Raw genomic sequence first — 19,843 nt, 5'->3', positions numbered from 1 at the left:
CCAGCTTGGAATTCATGCGTAGAGATATACAGAACCCTTTGTAATATTCTAGTAAAATTAAATGCCTGGGTTGCCAGCTATGCTCTGGATCTGACTTTTTTACAGGCATCACCTGAGCACTGGCTTAAAGAGTACTTGACCTTCCCTATCAAAGCATTCAGATGCAAGGAAGGCTCCAGGCACCCTGGGTTAGGTCAGATTGAGTTTGTTAGGAAGTGCTGGAGCTCCCTCTGGCTCACACTCCTGTAGGTCCCTCCACCAAATCCTCACTTAGCAGCATGAGGCACCCTCTCAGGTTTCTCAGTTTTCCAGGTATACTCCAATGATCCCGGACCTTGCACCCAGAGTTTCCAGAAACTTCCAGAGTAGAACCCAAAGCCTGCTGCACAACCTGTGGTATCTGGTGGCTCCTCTGTTAGCTGCTCTCTACGACTATTCAATTATTCTCCACCTATGTTACCCATTTAAGTTGGCAATTTTTTTCACAATTCTTTGACATGGCAAAATTTTTCCTCTCTTGCTTTTCCCATGAAGGACTGTCAATTCTCAGCTTTACCGGCACTCATAGGATAATCCAAATCTATCAAGCTACTCAAGAACTTAGAAATCAAAAACTTAGTAGACTTTTAATTTAAAAGAAGTTTAAATTAGGTGCCAGAATGGTAGGAAAATGCTAACACTAATGTTGTTGCTTTGTTTTTCTAAAAGCAGTAATAATTAATATATTATTGAACACAAAGATTTACTAAAACTTGTAAAGAACAAAATTGTAGCCCATACCAAGAACATATTAAGGACCTTGGAAAAAGAATTGTGTGAAAGTGAATAAGGAGGAGACCATAGTAACAACCCCTGTACCACTCCACTGAATAATATTTAAAAAAAAAAAAAAATCTGACACTCTACAGAAACAAGGCCATACTAGATGCCTTTTGTTAATGCTCATGACCAGCTACTGATGCAGAACTGTGTAATGGCTAACAAAGCTGCTCACATCTGCCAGCCCAATGGAAATGGCTTTAAAAGTACAAAAAGGCCTGCATTGAAAGGAGCTGGTTGTACTGACTTTGGTGTGCAGAACTGATCACCCAGCGCCTGTTACTCTACTGTTACATGTACAAGCACATCTCCTTGTGAGGAAAATGCACCTTAATACGTGGAACAAGGATTTGTTGCTTGAGTTTGCTTTGATTCCTCACCATTGAGGAGTATCTGTTAAAGATAATGAAAAGATAATCTAAAAATGTTCCCAGCACATTTAGTTACTTTTCCTTTACCCATTTCCTTCCTTCCTTCCTTCCTTCCCTCCTTCCTTCCGCCACTTCCTTCCTCCCTCCCTTGCTCCCTTCTTTCTTCTGTGCTGTCTGTTGCATAGAATGCAACAAAAGAGAAATGACAACAGCTATTGGTTACAATTTATTCAGTATACATAAATACTGATAAATACTGTAATAAAAAGATCACTTATCATTTCCACTTCTCAATATCTAGCAGTATCCAGTTTGTCTGGGTTTTGGTTTTGGTTTAGTTTTTAAGGGTTTCAATGCAGACAGATGGTACACAAAAGCAACTCTTCCACAGACAGAAGTTGAGTGTACTGGCGTCCATGGTAAGAGCAGAAGTGAATAAAACAAGGGAACTGGAAAAAAACTAGATGTTGATTTCAACTCCATGTTTTTGGAAACTAAACCCTTAAGTACTCAATTTTCTGGTGAAATTAAATCAACACTAGTTTTCTTCTTTCTTTTAATACATATGTTATCCTGCACTTGCCAGTGAATTAATATATCATTAGCTGAAAATACTTTCTGAATTGCTAGCTTATATTATTATCAAAGTTGCAATAATATAATATATCTTGCCAGAAATACAGTTGTTGATTAAACCTTGACTCCATCTCTTTTTTTTTTTGCACAGAGAGGTCTTTGGTAGGTTCTTACAGGAAGGTGTAAATTCCAGATTTCTGTCCCTGAGATCTATTGATAAATTAGGGTAAAGCAACTACACTTCAATGAGATTTAACTTTGCCAGTAGAGTGGGGTGTTATCCATTCATCTCATGTGGTGGCAGAACACTCAATTTGTGTTTACAGAATTGATGAGTTTTGAGAGTGCACATAATAAACATCCTTATATGACTGGCAATGAAAAATCAGTGAGGATTATATCTTTCATATAATTTTTTACTTAAATTTCAGATTCTGCCTTGTTGCATTACATCAGTGCTTAAAAGTAGATATTTTCAGTCAAATCTATGTCTTGGTGGAAGTCTATCAGCATGAAATAATTGCAGGATCCCATACCTGAGGCAGGATGCTTTTTTGGTAGAAATTATGTATGTTTCAGTGAAGTGATTTTAAAAAACTATGGTATGTTTTGCATGGGTAAAATTTTCTTCATATTCAGAAGTCATTAAACACACATGTTCCTATATGCATATACACATTATTTACAATGCTTATAAAAATTTTCAATTAAAACATAAGTTGATTTATCAAGCCAAATATAAGTAAGACAATAGGACTTTTAAAGGTTACAGAAGATAATCTCATTGCAGGAGTCATTGAGCTGCCATTGCATTAAATACCATTCAATAACACAATCAGGGACAGCCAACAAGTCTCACCCTCTTCTCTTCTCTTCTCTTCTCTTCTCTTCTCTTCTCTTCTCTTCTCTTCTCTTCTCTTCTCTTCTCTTCTCTTCTCTTCTCTTCTCTTCTCTTCTCTTCTCTTCTCTTCTCTTCTCTTCTCTTCTCTTCTCTTCTCTTCTCTTCTCTTCTCTTCTCTTCTCTTCTCTTCTCTTCTCTTCTCTCCTCTCCTCTCCTCTCCTCTCCTCTCCTCTCCTCTCCTCTCCTCTCCTCTCCTCTCCTCTCCTCTCCTCTCCTCTCCTCTCCTCTCCTCTCCTCTCCTCTCCTCTCCTCTCCTCTCCTCTCCTCTCTTCTCTTCTCTTCTCTTCTCTTCTCTTCTCGTTTTTAGAGTTTTTATTTAATAAATTAATATTTTTGGATACAAAGTTGCTTATAGTTTCCCAAATATATTTCAAGGATTATAATGTTTTGTTCTGATGCACTATTTTAATACGGTTGATTATGAGAAAAAACATTCACTGAAATAATAGCGATTTTGTGTGAAGAAATATTCTAAATGTGTTCCTAGAGCCTAGATTAGAATTTACATTGAGTACTTAAGTGCAAATGCTCTATATCTCATTAGCACTCTATGAGCTATTCAATTTTTTTGCTATAAATATCTTTAGGAAAAAAAAATGAATGTTTATGAAACTGTTGGCTCTGCAGCAGATCAGCTTTGCCTTTAATATGTACTGATGTCAACCGGTTTTAAGAAAGAAAAGGACAATAGAAAGACCAGTTGCCAAACAATTTGCACTCCCTGTAGTGAGGCAATTATTCCCTTGGAGGCTCTTATCATCCTCATAACATGAATTCTGCACAAGCTTTAAATGTACTAAGCGCTTTCTACTGCATTGCTGGCACTGTAGTTCACATTAGGGATACAGAGAAAGAGGGCTGGAACAGATCTGTATCACTGACATGAAAACTAATAGACCACCCTTCCAATGTCAAATTCTTGGTTCTGAGAAAAATTGCAATTTTATAAATGCAAACAGGAAGGGGGTGGGTGGAGGAATATATTAAAAAAGGTAAACTTTTTCACATTAAAATAATGGACATTTGCAAGAAATCCCCACCTTTATAAGAAGTACAAAGTTGTAGTTGACTATCATAATATTAAAGGAGGAAACACAACCTCCTAGAAGGAAATATTGCCATTCTGAAGTTGTGAAACATATTTCAGAAGGAAGAAGATCACTTTGTTGTCATTGTTTTTTCTTGCTCAAGTGCAATAGCATGGAACTTTACCAATGGCAGCTGGTAATACCTTTATGTTTAATAGTAAAAATATAGGAAGTTTTTCATATCTCTGATCTGAACATGACATCGACTTAGTCACAAAGACATATTCCTAGGAGATGACAATGAATAAGTGACATTAAACATAGCAAAATGTGATGAACTATTGCTGAGCTTTCTACTTAGCAGAAAAGTAAAGCACAAGGATGTCTCTAAGTGTGGTTGGTTTATGAAATTCACATATATTTTAGTGCACATAATAAACATCCTGTTTTTTTGTTTTTAAGACTGAAAGGTACACTATTTCATACAATTTATTAAGTTGTATTCTAATCTGTATTTCTTACTTTTGGAAAGTTGGGGTTTATATGAGCTTTTTCTTCTTGCATATTTGAATTCAGTGTAAATTATATTGTTTACTGGTTCAGAAGGTGCATAATTTGTGCATGACACCAAATCACAGCAATTGTACAGGTGTGCTCAGAGAAACAGCTGTCCATGAATTTCAGTCAAATGCACTCATATGATTTCATTGCAACAATTTCAGTGACAGAAATGCAAAAGAAACAAGATTTCAATTATTGTATGATAAAGATTCATTTTTGTTAGTAAATATTTGCAGTCTTGGAAGGCACAATTTTAAGCAGCTCCTGGCTTACTATTAGGCTACATGTGCTATTTTTTCCCGTTTGCATTTCGTACACTCTGACTTAAGCATGGCCACACATTAGTGCTTGAAACTTATGATATGTGATATCTAATGATATGGCTGCTGAATTTTCTTGGACTTGGGTTTTAACTCAGGGCAAATGAATGAATGAAACCCTTCTACAGTAAGAAACTTTTCTGAGAAATAACTGAAAGACAACTATTGCAGGTTCCCAATATTTAGTCGTGTATTTTTTGTGCTATGAGTTTGTGTGACCACATTTTGGTCCAGTGAGAAGCTGCCAGAAGCTTCCTCCCTGTCCAGCAGAGTCAGTGCCAGCCAGCTCCAAGATGGGTGTGCCATTGCTCAGGGCCAGGCCAATCAGAAATTGTAACACCTCTCTGATAACACATTTAAGAAGGCAAAAAAGTAATTGTGCAGATGAAGCTGCAGCCAGAGAAGAGTGAGCTGAGAATATGTGAGGAGCAACCCTGCAGCCACCAAAGTCACTGGAGAAGGAGGAGGAGGAGGTGCTCCAGGGATAGGAGCTGAGATAGTCTTGCCCATGGTGCAGCCATGGTGAGGCAGCTGTGCCCCTGCAGCCCATGGAGGACCACTGGAATGCAGAGATCCACCTGCAGGCCATGCAGGAGTCCATGCCAGAACAGGAGGAGACCTGGGAGAGGGCTGTGACCCCAAGGGAATTCCATGCTAGGGCAAGGTCCTCAAAGGGACCTGCAGACCCATGAAGAGGGGATCCCAACTGAAGCAGGTTTCCTGATAGCACTTGTGAGCCTGTGGGGGACCTTGAAGGACTGTACCCAGTGACCCCATGTTACAGCAATTTATGGAGAATTTCCAGTGGGATGGACTCACATTGGAGGAGTTTGTGGGAAACTGTCTCCTGTGGGAAGAACCCTGCACTGGAGCAGGGGAAGGACTCTTACCCCTGAGAAGTGGAGGAAAAAAAACAGTGATGAACTAACCATAACCCACATTCCCCATCTCCCTGCACTGCTGGAGGAGGGAATGTAGAGCTGGGAAGGACAGAAAGGTGAAGGAAAGCTGGTTTTAAGATTTATTTTACTTCTCATTACCAGTGTCTGATTCTGTTAGTAACAAATTACATAAATATCTCTAATCTGAGTCTGTTTTGTCTGTGAGAGTATTTGGTGAGTGATCTCTCCCAGTCCTTATCTTAAGTAATGGACATTTTGTTTTATGTTCTCTCCCCTGCCTGGTTGCAGTGGGGAGTGGTAGAGTAGGCTTGGTGAGTGCCTGGTGTCCTGCCAGCATCAACCCACTACAAAGGTCCTGAAAATCAAAACATTAGCACCATGAACTGAAATGTGTGGCTCCTGTGACTTGTGGCTACAAGGCCTTTTTTTTGCTAGAACTGAGAGGAAAAGAACTAGGAAGTGCTAGAGAATCAGTGTAGGAGCATAAACAGGAATATTTAAGTTTGAAACAAAAAATTCTGTGCAACTCAAACTATATAGCTTTGGGATCTTTGTTTGCTACTTCTGAGCTGGATCCAATACTTCTGTGGGGGAACCAGGACTGCCTCTGATCAGAGAACACAGTTGTTTGCAGTGATTTGATTACTCAAAGAAATAGTCAATTCAAAGAAGCAATTCAAATATGCAATTTAAAAAAAACCAAACTAAAATAATGAAACAAGACCCAAACACATAACAAAACAAACAAGCCTGTTAATGTTTTTCACTGAATGTAATGGTCGCATATGGTCAAAGCCTGTTTTCTACAATGCAAGTTGGAGAGCTTGGTCAAGTATCAGTTTACATTTAATTAGTGTTTATACTCCCAACACTTGAGATTTCTCATCAATATCTGCTGAAAAGTATGCCAAAGCACATGCTTTTCCTTTGCAAGCCTTCAGAATAATATTTTCCAGTTCTGAATTCCAAGCCTAAATTCACCTAAAGAATTACGTTTCACTGAATCTTCTCACCTTTCACCATGGAATTGCATGGCTTCTTGACTAGGCTAAAACAGAGTAATTTCATAATCTGAGAACATTCTAAAATACAAAATATTTTAGTTCCTAATGATACGTGACTGTTTCAAGAGGATTAAGGGAGAAATTGAGGGCTATTAAATTCTCAATAGTCACATCAAGTCACACTACATGTATAGCAGTATGGGGAAAGTACATCAAGGCAGATATATCAACCACCTTTATTCAATTGAAAGAGACAAAAGTAATTTCCCAGGATCCTGCGTTACCACTAAAAATCTCAGAAAATATTTTTATCTGGCACATCCTTTTTATCAGTGATTTTTTTAAAATGTTGAATAATGCTTTTAAAATTTTATATATTTTTTCTTAATTATAACTGTGTTTGAATCCTTTGCTACTAACCCATTTTATTTTATGGTAGAAAATGTTAAAATAAAATATAAATCTGTGTTTGAAAAGTCAGCAATAACTAAGCTAAACATTACCTTACAATTTATCTCTGTAAAAAGAATATGTAGTGAAGGATGTTCTTCTTGCTCCATCCAGTACTCTTCTATATAAAGAGTTCAGAATATAGAAACTAGAGACTGCTGGTACAGAGGTGGGGAGTTACACCTCATTTGAAATGGAATAGCATTTTTATTATTATTATGCTCTGCAGAATATATCATATGCTAGCAATACTTCACTTCCTCATTCTTTGTTTCCTCTTCTATCTCTACATTTTCTGTCTCCAAAAATCAAGAAATAAATTAAGAAATCATTGTATAATTCTGGTTATTTATCAGCAGTTAATCAGCAATTTGAAAATAAAAAATTAAAGCTTTCTTGTAGACTACAAAATAAATTTGGTTCTTTATTATGTGAAAGTCTGCAAAAGCCTCTACATGCTCAATTTTTCATACAATATGTCTGCTAAAATCATCCTGGTCTTTTTGCTTCTGTAGAAAATAATGTATTTATATACATTTGATGTGTCTTTAAGGTTTGGCTGCCATGGGATACATATAATTTGTTCTTGGGGTCTGGAAAAAAATAGGATAATTCAAAAAAAGTATCAGGAATTGGACCTGTAGTGCACTCCTGGTCATATGCAGCTCTAAGCAACTGTGTCTCTGTTTTGACAGTTCATCCAGTGGTTGCATTGGAGTTTGCTCTCTTTTAGGGCTGTTGCATCATCCACCTTCTCTCTCATGATCTTCTTATGCCTTGTCTCTACATGCTGAATTCATCAGCCTGGAGACAGTTTTTCCAAATTAAACATGCAAAACACTGAGCAGGTTTGGCTTCCTCTACTGTCAATCACCTTCCAGATTTTTGTACGATATCTAAGTAGAAAGTTTGAACAGCATGGACACATGTCAGCATATGTCACTTAACCTTTGTGATTGGGTCATTTCTCAGGTTCATTTTTACTTGACATTAGAGATGTTTCTATCTTGTTTGACGCATCAATATTTTTGGTGTCTCCTGGCAGGCGTTAAATCTTTATTTTCCTAGTAACATCCATGGCAGCTGAGAATATTCCGCAACTATTGGTGTTATGGTGTCTTTATAGTGTAGCAGATTTTTGCCTTGGTGATAACATCCTTTGTAATAATTAATTCATTATTATTCTTTTCCAATTAAAATTACATAAATTAGCAAGCATGTTATATTAAAATGTAGCTAGCACTCATCTGATATTTCAGATGTCAACTTTTTGTCTGGCTTCCAAGATTACTGGTAAGAAGAATTTGCAAGAAACATGTTCACACTTCCAATTAGTGTTTATACCACAAAGAGCTTGATATACTATTGATCTCTCTTAGCATGGTTGCCAAAAAATCTCTCCACTGGTGCAATATTCTGTAATTGCAGATATATGGATGAGAAAAAGCAAAAAAAGGTACCCATTTTAAGAGAATTAAATTTATATGATTTTTTAGAGTAATAGCATATTGATGTGGAAATAAATTCACACTGAATTCTCTTTGACAGGTCTGCTTATAGAAAATATCCTTATCACCTGCATACTCAAAATCTAGACATCATCTGTTTTCCTCCCTTTGGTAGTGAAATAAATCTTCCCCAGGCTTCCCTGAGCCATACCCAAATATATTAGGACTGAGATCTTTCTCTGAGCCATACCCAAATATATTAGGACTGAAATCTTTCTCTTCCAAATATATTAGGACTGATACTTCAGTAGCTGAAGCACTCTGTTTTTCAGGAGTGCAAAATACGGGGTCTCTGATGTGGTCAGGAAACCCATTGTAATGAGCAAAAGTGAATACATCTCTCCATTCCTGACTCGTCTACCTTGACCAAGGTGTACGTGCACATATCATAGCATTACCCCTGGAACAAAAAATGCATAATTGTGAAAAAATTACCCCAAATCTATAGAATACTGGCTACAAAAATGATCTTAATTTGAGTACAGGATGGGCTGAAAGTTTCTTAAGTTTTAGGCGATTTTTGAAGATGTGGAGGTAATAATTTTTGCCTAGTGATAAGGCAAATCTGTAATTGTTTTCAATGAGAGATATTAAGTTGAATTCACCACTTGGTTTGGGAAAACAAACAAAACATGCAAATAAAATCGTTAAACTTTACAGTGTTAAGGAAAGACAACAAAATAAACAAAATCTATATGAATCTATATTTTCCCATAGTGAAAATAAATATGGGATTTGGCAAAAATCATAAAACTTTTTATTAAATTTTCATGACCAAACCACCAAAAGTTCTTTTTTATATCACTATTTCAATAGCTGTAGTTCACATATCCCATGTCCTCCTGGAGGGTCCAGCTTTCCATTTGGAATTTTATTTCTAGCAAACACCACTCCTAATAAAAACTGGGGTAAGGGTAGCGATTTTCATCAGTGTTTGCCACAAGAGATAGCAAGGACTACATGGAAGAAAAAATGAACATGAACAGAAAGTATTTGTAAAAAATTTGCTTCCGAAAAAGAAATTTCCAGCAAAAAATCAGACTGGAATGAAAGCTTGAGCCTTGTTTTTTATGTGCTCCCAAATCTACGGCTAGTTACAAAATGCAACTGCAAAATCTCACTTTTAGTGTCCTTTCCAACTCTATTCTTTTTTTTCTTTCTTTTTTTTTTGTAAACATATTCACAGTGTAAATTGTTACTCATTTTCTCTGTTGATCAGCACCTGCATTGATGCATTTTTAATATTTATCACGGATCATATCTTGTAACATTTTTTAATTTGGCTGAAACAAATATCTAATGAATGACCTGAAAGCTTGTCTCAGGCAGACAAGAGTTTTAGGGAATAAGTTATAAAAACCCCACCACATGTTGGTAAGTAGTGGCTTCAGAAATTAGGGGATAAGCCTTCAACAATCTCCCGTGAAAGAGCAGTAAATTCCACAGCTTCGTGTGAATTTTTTTTGTCTCAATCCTTACAGCTAAATTCCATCCTGAATATGCAATCTGTATCAGTGGAGAGTATTTTCTTATTCAGCTCCAGTCATATTCGTTGTCTTGACATATGCATTCATAAGTTAATTTATTTCCCTATTCTTTCCATACAGTCTCTTCTATCTTCCTCTATTTCATCTATGCTTTATATCTCTCGCTATAAATAAAATGCCGGTTTTGTAGCTTATCCTTCAAGTGTAACACCTCTGGTCTTCCTCTGATGAAGTGTCTGCTGTCAAGAGGAGTTGAGGGCATACAGCTCTTCACAGCATCAGTCTGTATCTTAGCTCTCAAAAGCATTGCATTTCCTAGAAGTCTCTGTACCCTACTTTTGTAAAAGGCTTTGTACCGACCAGGCATCATTAGCAGTAGCAGACATTGACGCTGTCCAAGCTAGTCTTCCTGACATTTCAGTGGCATTTTTCCTTAAGGATGATATTTGCTTTTTTCCACAATGTCTTAGCAGCCAGCCCCTCCCACTAAGTCCGATAGATCATGATCAAGACAACGCCTTATTTGTCCCCACATCTGTCCTGAGCTCTTTCATTCCTAAGTATGGCGTGTTTGCTGTCATTTTTGATTAAAGCTATGAAGTTGGCAGAGCATTCTGACCTTTGTTTGTATCAGTCTGGCAGAAACCTATTTTAACTAAGAGCTTTCTACCAATTAGTCACACACATTTTTCTTCTCGTACAGTACAGCAGGATCTGGGATTACTCAAAGGAAATCTAAACTTTAAAATTGAATTCAGAAGGGGTGAGGGAGAAGAAAAAGTCAGTGACAATGAAACAATTTTCCTCTATTTCTTTGTACCTTGAAGAGCTAAATAACCTCTAATTCAGTGGTTCTCAATGCTTAAAAATGCTTGGCATTCAGTTCCAGTAGCTAAACCTTCACAGGGCAGTGTTAGTATACACAAGCCTTTCCCCACATTTATATCTGGAGAGCTTCACTGAATTGAAGGAGGTCATGCAAAGGAATAAAGCAATAAAGAACTTGGTGTAATGCCATTATGAGGGACAATCTATACCTGGTTCCATTTAGTCATTGGCAATACTTCACAATAGCTTTACTAAGCTAATGCCTACTGTTTTTCAGTGCATTATGTGTAACAGTAGGAAGCATTAAGAGAAAGACTCCCTTAGACCAAGGTCATGAATTTGAACAGTTGGAAATGATTCCTCCTACTAGTTTTATACCAGCACTGAAATTTCTGTTGCATGTTTCAATAGGTCCTAAATCATAAAAAGGATTTCATGACCTGGCTGTGCATTTCAAATAAAAATGTCAGCATTAGAAGAAACATGGATTACTAAGTCTCTCATTCAAAGAGTAATTTAATCATAGAGATATGGGATTACTCTTAAGCTCGCTCTTTGACATAAAAAAATTAAGACAGAAATGTTTTTTTTTGGATAGATTAGAAGAGCTTTATTTCAATAAGACTCTGTGTCTCAATAGATAGGAGATATAAATTAAAATCTTTCATAGACAGGCAGGGTTTGAATTCTCAGGGACTGAATACCATGCTAATATTCAAGCTGCTTCATAAAAGCCAGAATACACATTAGTTTTGGATGTATCTTCTAGCCACAAACTCTTTCTTTATTTCTAAAAAAAAGGACTAGTTTTATCTATATCTTTCCAGATAATCTTTTGCAACTGCCTTGTATTAGTGTGATCAGAGAATATTCATTGGACTGAGATCCTTAGGGCCCCCTGTGGAAAATGTGTAAGCTACTGACTAAGCCGAAAATTTGTCCAAGTGCTGCATTTCTAAGGTAGGGGAGGGTTCTGGGACATGCAGAAAGGCAAGATTAGGCAAAGGTAAAACTTTTATCAAGCAATGATAGCTCTAGGCACCTTAAGAATAAGGGAGACAAAGATGAACAAAGAGGTTTTGGATTACAGTACTGAAAGTATGTGATTTAAATTCCAATTTGTATTGAGAAATTGGAATCTAGCTGCAAATCATCTTAGTTCCAGACAAAATATGGCTTTATTTACTCAACGTCTTAATTTTCTTTTTTTTGTTGTTGTTTTGTTTTGATTTGTTTTGTGTGTTTTGTTTTTTCAGCAGAACGTGTCTTTTGGGCTCTTCTGACAAATATCATAGATTTCATCCATTTTTAATTGAAAAAAAATTTTGTGTGGCTATTTTTCTGTTTTTGTTTTGGGTGGGGTTTTATATTTTTGGTTTTGGTTTCATGGTTTTTGTTAGTTTAGTTCAGCTTGTTAGTTAAGAGATGGAAGGAGCATGGAGAAAAGTCAAAGACAAACTTCATTATTGTTTGCTGTGTACTGGCAGTACACCAAGGAAGAGTAATTAAATAAACAGTCCTGGAGTCCAGCAGCAGTGAGCACCTTAGGCAACAACTTCCAAGGGTGAACTACAGCTCCTAGGGAGGCCAAGTCTAGAATATAATGTTACATTATATGACTAAATACAAACATGAAAATGGATGCACTTTTGAAGGGAAAGGAGAAAGGAAAAGCAGAATAAAATTATTGAGTTAACCTTCAGCATGTTTATATCTAGTGATGGATGCTAGAGGAAAATGCTGTAATGTAAATTGAGATAAAGAACTAGAGACAGGGCTAAAAATATCATTCAGGTTACCTTTATCCCTACTCTTTTCCTGTCTTTGTCCCCTGTGTCCTCAACACAGTTTCAGAAAAAAAGCTTAATTTCTTTATTAATCAGAGAATCCAGCCCATATAAAAAGATTTTTAGGTTAGTTTAATAAATATATGCCTATAAGTAAAAGCAGTGCAGTCCCACAATGAATTTAAGTGCATTTGTACACCTGAGATGATGGTCTCCTCCAACTTTGGTCATATGTTAGCACTTCTAATGTAAGGTTACTCAACAGGTCTGAGGCTGCAGGTGTTGAACAACATTTGTTAATATTCTTTGATCCGTGTGCCATAATTTTCAAACAATCGTGAAAGTAAATATATGAAAGTTGCCTCACTGCATCAGAAATAAATAGCAAAAGTCACACGCTTATAGAGCAAAGAGCTCTTCTTTCTGCATTTTCAGGCTTCTGTGCCTCATTTTGTGTTCATTGCTGTACATGCATCTGTTTTGTCCTCCCTCTCTTTCTAGTATTTAGCACATGAGCAGCGTTTCACCACATTAAGCAAAAAAAGAATGTTAGTCAGGACTTAATTTTCAGTAAATAAATTTCCACTTCTTAGTTCCCTCCAAAATTCTTCAGCTGCTTTGCTTTCTCTTGAGCATGTGAGAGTTTAAGTTCGGATTCAGAATACCTCATATTGTCACAAATTTATTAGTTCTTCAATTTAAATCAGATTGTCATCAGACTTGGGGAAGAGAGATTAAAAAAATAAAGAAGTGAAAGAGAGGGAATTAAATTGTTCTAGTGTCAGATGGGCTGTGGCAGTAAGCTACAGTCAGCAGCATCTGAAATTGGTAAGGACATGAAATTGTAAAAGGAATTTCATATGGAGGGCATTTTTCTTTTGACAGCAAATTGGGGGCAGGAATCTTTTGGAGCATAAGCTTTTGTGAATTTGGGAAATTTTTTTAGCTTTGGCTCTGGTTTTGGTTGGCTTTTTTGCTTGCAATGGAAACACTTTTAAAACCTTGACTGCTGGATGTGAGGAAGGTGAAGCAGAGTCTTGGTTTATAAAAATCTGTATGAATGAAGGTCTAAGACATGAATAGTTAAAATCCTATTTACCTTTCCCTTTAGCTAGGGTGGGTTTCCCATTTCTCTGCCTTCATTTGAAGAAAAGAAGTTTTCAATGAATAGACCAAGTTTTAAAAAATCACAGAATAAATTCTAAGGTACTTCTCATTTCCCATGATCAAAACTGTCAAGTGTGTTTTTCTTTCTATTAGTTTTTCTTTTTTTTTTTTTCCCAATATTGTAATCTCAATGGAAATGGCAAAATAGTGCACAAAAATAGACTTCAGGAAAAAAGCCACACAATTAATGGAAACCAGACTCAAGGATATGTGGCAGTGACAGCAATACCAGAAAGAAACACAAGCATAGAAGAACTTCACATCCCAGGTACTTGACTTTAACCCTGTGCAAAGCTATGCTTTGAGAATGAATACAAACATGTTATTTATTATGTTTTCTTTCTTATTAGAAATAACAACAGGTATAGGCTGTATTAATCTGATGCAGAACAAAATGCAATTGTAAGTGAGAAATTTAATAACAGGGTCAAGAGTTAACGTACTTGGATTTGAGCTGGTTCTTGGTGTTTAAAGTGAAAACAAAGCGTGTTCTAAACTGCTGTAATTAACACAAAATAACAGAGAAATGAAAGACTCAAATTTAAAAATCTAAAAGAAATAAACTTATGCTCTAGAATTTGGGTATCAGGGATCTAGATGTAAATTTTGGTGACTCCATTTTGTCCGAAATACAATTTTGTAGAATACTGAAGTTGCATTAAATTAGTTTGGAATTTCAAGGAGAATGAAGTATGTGAGTGCTTTGTTTAAAATTCTTCATCCTCTAAATGAGTATTTTGAAGCTATTAGCTTACATCTTTATGATTTATTGAAAGTGAAGGCTACTCCTTAGTCTCCAGAAGTCAAAATAACAATGATAAATAGTAATGAAAAGAAGTTAATAACACCACACCATTGAGGTTTTTTAAAATAATCTCTCATTCCCATACTCCTTTTTCACTCACAGACAGCTGAAGAATCATCTTCATCATAATTTATTTCAGAATTAGTGTTTGTGAAACAGTTGACCACTCTGTGTTTCCACTACCTAAAGCTTTATGAATTCTGTTCAAGTTCTAAACTTAAATTTGGAGATAAACTTTCTGCGTGTACTTTTAAAGTTGAATATAAAGCATGAGATTTCTAAAACCTGGTTTCACATTCTAAGTGTACTGTCAGCACTGATCCATGTCAGTTGGAAGAAAGAAACTCAAAGGACTTTAATCGTTCATTTGAAACATACGAATAAACTCCCTCATTACAGATTCGTTTGGAATAGATAGCAGCAATTACTTTCCCACGTGGTTCAGAACCTGTTTTCTTGGTAAATTTTTGTCAGAACATCTCTAGCTCTTAGTTAGAACACCTGTCCTTCGAAGGATAGAAAGCTTTGCTAGCACTCTTTCTTCATTTAGGATGTGAATTCATATAAATAGTGTAGAGTTTTCTGTTGAAAACAATTGAAGATAGCAATGATTTTAGGAGGAGGATTCTTGCTTGCATTTAAAAAGCTGTGTTATTTCACATAATTAGTACTCTGATCTGGCTGAGTAATTACAGTCCAAATATTGCTCTATGCATCCATTCTCATGCTTTCAGTATATGTTTTAAGGAAAATACTAAATCATTAATCTGGCTTCCTCTCTTACTCATTCTAGCTTTTTCAACTGCATGTTGTTAGACACAGAGCACTACATCCCAGTAATTATGTGGAATTTAATTCAAAGCAGTATAGTACAATTAAGTAGTCTTTTTTTCTACTAAACAGCAAACCCACAAGAACAGTAGTATTCTTTTTCTAGCTGCTGCCCTTAAATATTCTTACTACCTGACATTGCCTGTAACTCTCCAAGTTCTGCAGCTAAAGAGCAGTCATACTAAGTTCCCTGCAGTAATCTCCCACCTTTCTGCAATCACATAATTGTCTTCTGAATGCTTCCCAAGCAGTGTTCAAAACTGACTATTGATTCATGCTAAGGGTGAACAGCACACATACTGTTAAACTTTTATTTTCTGAATATTGGAACCAGTATTCAGTATTAAACCCCACTTTGAAGTGGAGGAGACCCCACCATGCCTCCAATAAAATCTACTGAGTTTTCATGCATGGCACAGTTCTCAGGTCAACTCAAGCTGTTTAATGTTGTACAATCCTTAATAACCTTAACCATCGAACTTTCCTCTATGTACTCTGCATCAGCACAGGCTTCAAATTGTTTCTGCAGCTGAAATTCTCCAAGGCACTTTAGGGAAATACAAAATCAGATTTCTGTTGAATAGCAATAAGTTCTCAGTACTTAACTGTCTTGTATTTCTTGAAAAATTCCATCTTAAATACCCTAAATTCCATCTTATATGCCTTCATTTTAAAAAATACAGTTTATCAATTACAGTTTCAAGACCTGCTTGATATCTGTGGGAAAAAAAAGGGCATTTATTTTAGGAGGATTCTGTAGGGATTGATACTCTGGTCGTAACAGTGAATATTAGAGATGAGATTCTTCACAGGAAGATGCACTAGCCCCTGAAGAGAGTAGTTATGGAATAAACTACACTCAGAAGAAATACCTTACCTTTTCTCCATAGTTAGAAGTTTTCTTGCACTTTCAGACATGAACTTTTTTTTTGCAAAATTTGAAAGAAAGAAAAGTAATTTTTTTTGGATAAAATTCTTGGATTCTCAGTTGTCCAGTTGGAGTCTTTTTTTTTTTTTTTTTTTTTAAATCTATGTATATTCCCACCTTTTGTGTAATTTTCAACTCTTGGTCTCAGTGGTATTGTGTGGCAATTAGTGAATTAAATCACTTCATCTTAGGCAGAACCATCATCACCAGAGTTCCTAAGAACGTTAATGAACATGTTTTGACTAGATGCCCAGAAGGCCTCTGTGACGTACAGAAGCAGAATCTCTTTGTTTCACAAGGAGGACTGGGGCACACAGCTCCTCACTGGTCTGACAGAAATTAATGGAAATTATACACCTAAGCACCTTTGAGGATCTGCAACAAAGAGATTAAATGACTTGCTCAAGGTCATTGCTCAAGGAGTTTTTCAGTGAAAAAGTAGTTCCCTAAAGACACAAGTATTTTAACTTCATCTCAAGGCTATGTTCTCCTTTAGTTTTTGGATTAAGGAGGTGGAATTAACAGAATACTTTAGGTAGCATCTTGCTGAAAGCTGCTGAAACAATATTATGATGGTTCTTTACACCACTCCTTTATATAAGGACTAAAGAGGGCAGAACTCAAAAAATATGCAGTTGTTACACTAAACTCTTTATCCTATAGATATGTCCTGTGTATATTTAAGGAAGAATACACTGCCTTTTTTGTCTGCATGTCAGTCAGGAACCTCAGGGGGAAAAATAAGGAGAAAGGCACATCAAATCAAGATGGATACTCAGGGTGGAGAAATGGTTCAGAATTGAGCTCTATCATCCCTAAAACTCCATCTCGTAAAACTGAAAAAATACAACCATGCATCAGCTACAACATGTACTGTCTGCATGGAATTTGCTTACAGTAAGAAATCAGCTATAGCTTTTCTTTCAAGCACCCAGGGGAGACCCACAGTGACAAATCATCCACTATTTAGTTAAGCATTTGAAATGACATTTTTCAAGAAGTTTAAAATTAGGCACTGATAGTGTACTGACATTCAATGAAAAGCAGATTTCTCCAATTTTAAGAAGTTGTCTTTCTAAAAGCTCTGTTGTAAAACTCCATTTTGAAGTTTTGATTAAGGCTTGAAAGACAGGCTAGGAATATGGAACTAGAGCCTTTACAGAAGTGTTCTCTTTGGCACATAAATTGTTCCTCCATTTTTATTCATCTCTTCCTATTCCCCTATTTCCTTTATCACTCTACCCCACAGCTGATATCAACATTCATGATTTTGATCTCCCTATGCCTCGATAATATCTTCTGTAATTTTTATCCTTGTGATGCTTAGATGAAAACTGAGTTCCTGAGGGACTGTGTGCCACATTACTTGTGGATTGTGAGCTGAACTATAAATGGCACCTGTAGCCAAATCCTGACTCCCTATTTTTGTGCGTAATGTCTTTGCTTTCTAAAGCAACTTCTAAATTATTTGATTTTTTGTGCTCTAAGGGAGTCTTAATTTATGACTGTGCTGTCTGGTGCTCTGTAGGAAAGTCATTCAAATAATGGAGAACTGTTGACAGACTGAGTGTCTGAACTATCAAACTGAAGCAGAAAAATCAGAGATTGAGCAGAGTAAGAGCCAACATATCCCCCATGAATCTCCAGGGGCACAAGGTGAGAGCTGAAGGATCTTGCTTTTAGTAATGCTTTTAAGAAATGTTATATCTGTACTGACCCATAACATCTTTTATATAGTTTGTTCCTTGCAGCCAACTTGCAATTATTCTAATAATTACTTTTTTTTTTCTGCATGTTTTGCCCTGTTATGAAGTATTGTACATTTTGATGGACTGGATTAAAAAACAAAATAAAACAAAGAAAAACACCACCTTGTACCAAAGACCTAAAAATATTGCAACATAGTACTTTTATAGGGCTTTAAACTCTGAATCAAATACTGAATTCTTCCTAAGTGCCTTCATCAATGCTTACAGAAAACCAAATTTTATCATGAAAGGATTTTTTAACCACTAAGGTAAAAAAAAAAAAAAACAAACAAAAACCAAACATTATAAAAAACTAAAAAACTAGCATTATAATATCACACTCTTATAGAACAATTGTAGAAGATTGCAGAACACTTTACAAGGGAGTTTGGTGCTCATTTTAGATCAAGGAAACTCAGGTGCTGAGCAGCAAAAAGACATCAGAGACAGATTTATGAAAAACAAATCATCTGGGAATCTTTGGGGGGGGTAATTATTATAATTTTAGTTTATTTTCTGTATTATCATTGTAGGTTTGATTATGTAGGTAACTTTTAAAGTAATTTTGCAGAGTCTTAACATATGCCTAAGGACTGTGACAACTGAAGCATAAATTACTTTGCATTTAGTTGAGGTGGATTATGCTATAATTGCAGCTCTGATAATGGTTCTCAGACTCATTGTTTTCGTTGGGCAGATGTTGGCAAATAAAGATTCAACTTTGAGTAAAAAGACTGACAATATAACTTTCCATAGTATAAACTTATGCATACTTTCTTCTTTAGGAAAAAAGTTTTTGTAATTTGCTATAATTCTACTTCAAATTATATTGAAACATGTAGAGGTAAAGCAAATGAAGGAATAACCAAAACACTTCTCTTGTAGAAAATCACAGAATTTAAAGGGTTCACATGTCTCTTTATGTGCTTACACATCATCTATTAAATAAGCAGAGCTACAGAAATTTTTCCAGCACTTAAGAAGCTGTTCCATCAGTTACATCAAACAGTAAAAGAAACCTACTGAAAAGGCACTGGTCTTCTTCAGCTGCATTGCTCATCTTCATATTCATCATCATTCCTCACACAGCTCATCCATGGCACTCCCGAGAACAGTTCTTTTTTAGAAACAGAGCTTCTGGAGTCTCTTGCTGTGAGAGTATTTCTTTCTCCATGGTGGTGCTGTGACAATCTACCGCAGCGCTGTTCCTGATTAAGAAATATTCCTTCTCATTAGAAAACAAGCAGAACAATAATTGTGCAGCATTTGTTTTGTAGAAGTAAACCACCTACCTTAGCAGATAATGCATAAATGCCAGTATTCCTATAGATCACCTGAATCCTGTGCTTTGTTCTTATCTACACTGCTGAAGTCTATGGGATTTTCCCAGCTGGCATTTACGAGCATTCCTTTCCTAAAGTAAATGTTTTTTATTTTCTGTGGCAGAGCCTTGTTATCATAAACCGGCAAAATTCAGACTTGAACAAATGCATAATTAAGAGATAGCAATGTCTTATTAGATGTTTTTTTCTTGTGACACAGAGTCTTTATAGTGTTCTGCATGAGATATATCTTACATAAAAAAACCCTTAAAAAACAGCAAAAAAACCCCACAAACAACCCCAAACCAAAAAAAGAAAAAAAAAAAAAAACCAAACAAATTAAAAAACCCCAACCAATAAAAAGAAAGGGTATTTACAGAAACTTCAGACTCACAGATCTGTATGTAATTGTGTAACATGGTAAGCATTCAAAAAATGTAAGGGAAATCATTGCAAAAGTTTGCATATCCTTAAACATATTAAAAAAAAACCTGCTGAGA

The sequence above is a fragment of the Haemorhous mexicanus genome, chromosome 1 (assembly GCF_027477595.1).
Source record: "Haemorhous mexicanus isolate bHaeMex1 chromosome 1, bHaeMex1.pri, whole genome shotgun sequence".
Classification (NCBI taxonomy): domain Eukaryota; kingdom Metazoa; phylum Chordata; class Aves; order Passeriformes; family Fringillidae; genus Haemorhous; species Haemorhous mexicanus.
The sequence above is the reverse complement of the archived record's forward strand: the minus strand, read 5'-3'. Positions refer to the sequence as shown.